Here is a 7,500-nt window from a genome sequence, read left to right as displayed (position 1 = left end):
CATCCTGGACAGAGATTTCGTCTCGTAGGAGGTGATTGGCGAGATAAGAATTCGGGAAAGAAAAAGGGGAGCCGCTCCCAAGGCTTCCCTATCCTCCGATTCGTATGCATGCCTGGCGCCAATCCTGGCGCCATCTGTATTCCTTGTAGCGTACACGAGGTGCTACAGATACTGTATGTAGGGAGGGGTCCTACAGCCCTTTCTTAGAAAGGCAAGGGCGGGTCCATCAGGACGACATGGCCATCTCACCCAAAAATAGATTTTTCGCTTCGCTCAAAATCCGTTTTTTGGGCTCAAGCCATGTCGTCCTGATGGAAGTGTACCAGAGCATTACTGTATCTGTGGATTCTCAGAACGTGCCGTACTCCCCGGAGGTAATTATTTCCCGGTCGACTAGACCTAGAGACCTAAGATGTTACCGTTATACATCTTTTCAATTAACTATAAACTATATTAGAGCTTCCTGCCCCCTACAGGGAAGAGTCCTACTAGACTCTGGAAAAGTCTCGAAGAGTACATATACCTATGTATGAATACCAGGCAAGCTAATATAGTGGTCTCGCCCTATATTAAGTAAAGCATAGTTTGTAAAGAACCATTGCGTCAATATATATTGACCAGTAATCCGCACAATACTTGTATTGGACAAAGGTTTATATCCACATAGGAAGAAAACTAAAAAAACTGCCCTCGTCCCTTTATGGGACGGAGTCCTCCCATTAGGGGACTACATAAACCAATGCAACATAGCTTGCATAACAGAACAATTCTATCTGAATTATCCCAGATAAGATACATAGAATTAAATGCTCAATTATACCAATAAATTGACACAGGTGAAAGAGACGCAAGGTTCTCAAGAACAAGTTTATTGACAGACAATAAATAGACAGGTTAACAACAAATATATATATATATATATATATATATATATATATATATATATATATATATATATATATATATATATATATATATAAAAGAGGATAACCCAAAACTTTAAGCATAAGTATGATAGTAAACAGAACTTGTTTATCTGAAAGAAAAACCATTAAACGCCACTTTTTTAAGATACCGAGGTGTCAAGTCATAAAAGTCTGTATTACAAATCAATCACATTAGCATTAGAAATGCTCGGCACACATGTCTGTACTTATGCTAGGTTCACCTTTGAAAAAGGAACAGTCTATGTAGGCACTCGGTGCCCTCATTTAGTTTGTAGTACAGTATGTACCTACACACTCACCCTGGACTTAATCGTCCCAATTAAGACCACTGTTCCTCGCAGAGTTAAACAGTAGGGTTAACTACACGACCCACTGCTACCACAGATCTCTTTAGTTCCTCTACTTGAGGCAACTTTCCTCGGATCGTGACCTGCGGGTGTACTGTCAGGATCCGCTCTGCGAATAAAATATGTGATATTCGCTCTGAGTTGATTCAGAGATAAATTTGAGCCTTATGTTTCTCCCCTGAATAGTTGACCACCCTTGAAGTCTGAAGTTCTACGAAGATAGACCTTTAGGCATTCTACTGGACATAGAGATGCATCTTCTTTCAGAGGGCAGATTCTCCAGGGACCCCACCTGTTGGTGGGTAACTCATTCTTGGCGAGAAACGTAGGATCCGGAAACAGGTTCAGATCCCCCCCATCCAGGAACTGAACACGACCTGCCTCTCTCGAGAGGGCTACGATCTCACTAACCCTGGCCCCGGACGCAAGTGCAAATAGGAAAATAACTTTTTGTGTCAAATCCTTTAACGCACATTCTTCATTGCTCAACAGGGAGGCGAAATGAAGAACTTTGTCTAAAGACCATGAGATGGGATTTGGAGGTGCTGAAGGTCTGAGCCTAGCGCAGGCTTTCGGAACTTTATTAAAGATCTCGTTACCTAGGTCGATCTGGAAGGCAAATAAAATGGGTCTCATCAAAGCAGATTTACACACTGAAATCGTTTTAGCTGCCAACCCTTGGCCATGGAGGTGGATGAAGAAAGATAAGCAGAAGTCTGTTGAGATCTCCTGTGGATTCTTTGCCTTTACAAAGGCCACCCATTTTCTCCAAGATGACTCATATTGCCTTCTAGTCGATTTGCACTTATATTCCTCTAGGAAGTCTATGCTGGCTTTCGAAATCCCGAAACGCTTTCTCACCGCAAGGGCGAGAAAATCTTGAGCTGCAGGGTCCGGGTTTTCTGTAATGAAGCGCAGACAGTCGACTTCTGGACTCGCTGGGTCAGAACTGGATGTGGTAGCGGCACAAACTTCAGCTGTAGTTCCAACGCCAAGGGGAACCACATACTGTTCGGCCACTTGTGGGCCACTATTGCCGCTACCCCCTTGAAGGATCTCAGTTTGTTGAGGACCCTCAACAGAAGGTTGTGAGGGGGGAACAGATAAATCCTGGACCATCTGTTCCAGTCGAGGGACATCGCGTCCACTGCTTCCGCTAAGGGGTCCTCGTACGGGGACACGTACAGGGGCAACTTCTTGTTGTCTTTCGTCGCAAAGAGATCTATCTGCAGTTTTGGGACTTGATTCAGAATGAAGGAGAATGATCCTGTGTCTAAGGACCATTCTGACTCTATCGGTGTGAACCTGGATAGAGCGTCCGCTGTCACATTGCGGACTCCTTGAAGGTGAACTGCTGACAGGTACCACTTCTTCTTTTCCGCCAATCGGAAAATGGCTAACATCACCTGGTTGAGAGGTGGTGACCTCGACCCTTGTCGATTCAAGCATCTCACAACCACCTCGCTGTCCATCACCAATCTTATGTGGATCGAGTGACGCGGGGAGACTTTCTTCAAGGTAAGGAGCACTGCCATAGCTTCTAGAAATTTTATATGAAAGGTCCTGAATAGCTTGGACCAAGTCCCCTGGACTTTTTCCGATGAGAGTGACCTCCCCATCCTTCCTTTGAGGCGTCTAAGTGAATCGTCATCGACGGGGGAGGTGGCTGAAGAAGAACCGACTTCTTTAGATGTCTGGCTTGGGACCAAGGCCTGAGAAGAGTACGTAGCCGAGGCGGCACTGGTCTTCTCAGATCTCTTCGCGCGTTTGATGCATACCTTCTCCAAACTCCGGTTGCATCCTTTAGCTGTGCTCTTAGCACTGGGTCTGTCACTGAAGCAAACTGGAGAGAGCCTAGTACCCTCTCCATTTCGCGTCTTGATATCCTTTCGGAATCTAGAAGTCTCTTGACAGAGCCCGCTATCTCCTTCCTTTTCTTCGTCGGGATGGAGAAACTGTGTGACAAAAGGTCCCAGTGGATTCCCAGCCACTGGAACTTTTGGGATGGAGAAAGTCGAGACTTTTTTCTGTTGATCTTGAAGCCTAGGTACTCTAGGAACTGGATCACCTGACTGGAAGCTTGCAAGCATTCGGTCTCGGATGCTGCCCACACCAGCCAGTCGTCCAGGTAGGCTACTACCTGAATTCCCTTTAGGCGTAATTGTTTGAGAGCTGCGCTCGCAAGCTTCGTGAAAATCCTTGGGGCTATGTTTAGCCCGAATGGCATGGCTCTGAAGGCGTATAGTCTCCGTTGTAGCCTGAACCCTAGGTAGGGGGAGAGTCGACGGCTGATTGGAATGTGCCAATAGGCGTCTGACAAGTCTATAGAGACTGAGTATGCCCTCTTGGGCAGTAAGGTCCTTATGTGTTGCAGTGTTAGCATTTTGAATTTGCAATTCACTATGAACTTGTTGAGTGGCGACAAGTCCAGAATGACTCTGAGCTTTTCCGAGTCTTTCTTGGGAACACAAAACAGCCTCCCTTGGAATTTGATGGACTTCACCTTTCGGATCACCTTTTTCTCCAACAGTTCTTGAACGTACTCCTCCAGAACGGGGGTGGAGTGTTGGAAAAACCGAAGGCACGGGGGTGGAGTGCTGTACCAGCTCCAGCCCAGTCCATTCTTGAGTAGGCTTTGGGCCCAGGGATCGAAGGTCCAGCGATCCCAAAATTTCATCAGTCTCCCTCCTACCGGTATCGTTTCACTTGGACTGCCGTCCTGAGGTCTTGCCTCCCTGACCACGACCACCTCTGAATCCCCTTCCCCTTGAGGGGCGCCTAGACGAGCCTCTGGCTGCTCCTCTAGGTTTTGCACGAAAGGAAGAAGACTGTCTTTCGAACGTTGGGGTGAACGCCGTGGACTGACCTGGCACAGCCTGGGGTACCCACTGAAAAGTGGTCGGGGTTTGTGCCACCATCTGGGGCACTGGAGGCAATGGCAATTGCAGTTGCTGTTGCTGTCTAGAGGGCTTGACTGGCCGAGACGGTAGCCTAGTCCTCATATTCTTCCTCTTTGGTTGAGGACCCTCATCTGGGGAAGACTTTTTTTTGATAGTCAGGCCCCACTTCTGGAGAAGGTTTCTATTCTCCACGGCGGCCTTATCAACAACTTCTTTGACCACATCGGTAGGGAAAAGATCTTTTCCCCAAATGTTGGAGGAGATTAACTTCCTTGGCTCGTGCCTCACCGTAGCCCCGGAGAACACGAACTCCCTACAAGCTCTCCTTGCCTTGACGAAGCCATAAAGGTCCTTCGTCACTGTGGCTAGGTAAGTCTTAGCCACCACCATGAACATTTCATGGACCTTGGGGTCACTTGCCATCGTCTCAAGAGTAGTCTGATGAGACATTGAGGCAGCCAGTCTTTCTTTTGTCTCGAACTCTCTTCGTAAAAGAAAGTCGGACAGCTTGGGGAGGTCCTCGCCGAATTGCCGTCCGGCAATATCAGCCTCCAACTTTCCCACTGAGAACGTCAGATGGACATCCTTCCAGTCTTTGTGGTCCATGGGCAGGGCCAGCGACAAGGGTTTACACTCCTCCAGGGAGGGGCAAGGCTTACCTGCCTTGACTGCCTTTAGGACAGCCGCAAACCCTTTCTGTAAAAAGGGGAAGGCTCTAGCAGGAGAGGACACAAAGGAAGGGAGCTTCTTGCTCAATGCAGCTACCTTCGAGTTAGAGAAGCCCTTCTCCTTCATCGAGGATGAAAGTAGGGCTTGATTCTTAGCGTGGTCCATGATTATGACCTTCGGCTCTGTCTCCTCCCTTGAAGCTGGTTCTCTTCTCAGCTGGACATAGCAGTCCGGATATGATGCCTTGCTGGGCCAGAATTCCACCTCCTCTAGGGGAACTGAACCCAGCTTATCCGAGATGACGATCTTTCCAGTCGTCATCGGCATGTGCTCAGCATTCCTCCAGGGGTTAGCATCTGAGCATAAGGGAAGGTCTTTCACATTGAGCCTTTTCCGGGGCCCATGTGCTTCTGCCAGGGACTGCATTCGCAGTTCCATAGCAGCCGCCTTCTCCTGATTCTCCTTCTGCATTTGTTGAATCATTCCAACAATCGAAGAGAGGGCCTGTCCTAGTTCTACTGGGAGACTGGCCGATGTTGAGGGAATAGGTTCCGGAATCTGAACCGGAGTAGCCGACACCTCGTCGACCTCATCCTCTACGACGTCCGGTGCTTGAACTTCATCCTGACCTTCTGCCAGGAGGTCTTCTTCCAAACGCTCGTCCACGTCAGATATCCTGTCATATAACTGGATGTCTTGCATCGCGACCGCGACTTCAGCGTCCACCTGGACCTGATCTTGGGGATCTCCTCTTGAGGTTGGGGGATCACTGCATCAGCTGATGCCTTGGGAAAAAGATACGCTCTCATCTTCTCACTTGGAAGAAAAGGGCCAGAGGTGTCCTTTTTAAAGCCCCTTACCCAGGTACGAAGCTTCTCCCTTTCTATATCCCTTGATTCCGCCGTCCTAGGGGAATCAAAAGCCTCAGTAATCAGGTTAGTGCATACAGTACATACCTGAGGGTCCCAATACTGGAGATCATCCTTGGAGACAGCGCATGCTGCGTGTCTCCTACAAAGCTCATGTCCGCAGAGGTACTTGCTACGGACGTTGCAGAAAATATTTCCGCACTTCGGAGGGTCCTCCTGTAAAGAGAAGAAATTTCCATGAGTATCAAGTGAACTATGTATCACTGGATATGCATAGTATAGCATAACAATTCATAAAGGAAAGACACACACTTATGTTTCCCTCACAACCCACTGTTGCAGCCTTCTAGATAATAAAATCAACTGGTTAATCTCTTCTAGAGTAACCAATGCAAGGTTTCCAGAGGAAACAGGTGAAGCTCACACCTAAGCAATGATTTTAAAATCCTGGATAATAGACAGAAAAGAACTCACTTTCCTATCTGTAGGGCAACAGCAGAGGGATGCAAGAAAACACAAAAGTGTTAGAACACACAGTGCTGTACCGAAACCCTTACCATAGTTTTCTTCTTACTGTATATGTTATACTGAAGAATACTAGTACAGTATAGGGGGATACGTGCCGGCCAGCACTTGCCGGCCGGCACACACCACAACTAGCTTAAAAGTATACTACTTAACAGCTATAAGGCGGCAGCACTCTGGTTCAAATGCATGTGCCGGCCAGCAGCAACTGCTGGCCGGCAACAGCCAATGTCGGCCGGCAATGGCTGCCGGCCGGCAACTACACAAGGTAGTACCCAGCTGCCGGCCACACTCTTGGTGACCGGCAGATAAGGGCTGACATAAGCCGGCCGGCAAAGGTACAAGACCGATGCCAGCCAGCAGCAAAAGAACCAGAGGACTACAGCTGCCCGGCTGCCGGCCTCATAGGCCGGCAGCCGGGTCGGGTACAGCACTAGGAAGAAAGATAGAATGGATGCCGGGATAAGAGTGTACACTACCTCCAAGCCCGGCAATCCGAAAGAGTGCATATAAGGAAGGGGAGAATCTAATTCAGGCTTCCTGACCAATGCCGTCTGGCTCTACAGGCAGGCATGGATGAGGGACCAAGGGAGGTCCGGGTAGCACTCGAAAATATAAGACCCTTGCCGGCCGGCAGCTCTGCCGGCCGGTAAGGGGCTGAGTCAATTCCACATCCTAACCTATACTAGGTCCAGATGTAGAACGACGTACAGTACTGTAATGGCTAGGCCATTACGGAGATAGAGGGGGAAGGGACAAGAGGGTCCTACCAACCTTGCTTTAGTGACGGATCACCCGCAGCCAAGAAACTTATCTTAGCCTAAGGGAGATCTAAGGGGGAAGGCCAGCAATACTTGCCAGCTCCCAGAGCACCAAAGCAAGAAAGGTGTTGCTACCCCCAGGGAAAGAAACTTATCCTCCCCCGAGAACAGCAACAAGGACTAGTCTGGTAGGTCACAAAAGAAGGAATCATATCCACAGAAACCTTCGGTAGTGACCTAAGGAGGCTAAGCCCCCTTTTTGTCTGTGTCAGGCCAGCGAGGGAGACTCTACCCCAAGCCAGACAAACACAGACTCAGACTAAAAACTGTTGTTCTGTCCCTCTTTGAACCATACTACTGGGACAGGAAGGTACAGTAACACCTCAGTATAGTTTTATCGAAAATAAATTCGGAAAAAACCACTTAGGGATAAGCCCAAGGCTTAAACAGAGGGAAAGGGATTGCCTACCTTTTCCGAAGAA

At 48.3% G+C, this 7,500-nt stretch overlaps 1 protein-coding gene across 1 annotated transcript in view; it reads left to right on the top strand.

The window, feature by feature from the left end:
- Positions 1 to 7,500, top strand: part of LOC137614507 (kin of IRRE-like protein 2) — a 255,251-nt gene that overhangs the window by 106,774 nt on the left and 140,977 nt on the right. The window lies entirely within an intron of this gene.

Source organism: Palaemon carinicauda, chromosome 20 (assembly GCF_036898095.1).
Source record: "Palaemon carinicauda isolate YSFRI2023 chromosome 20, ASM3689809v2, whole genome shotgun sequence".
NCBI lineage: Eukaryota > Metazoa > Arthropoda > Malacostraca > Decapoda > Palaemonidae > Palaemon > Palaemon carinicauda.
The sequence above is the reverse complement of the archived record's forward strand: the minus strand, read 5'-3'. Positions and strand labels throughout refer to the sequence as shown.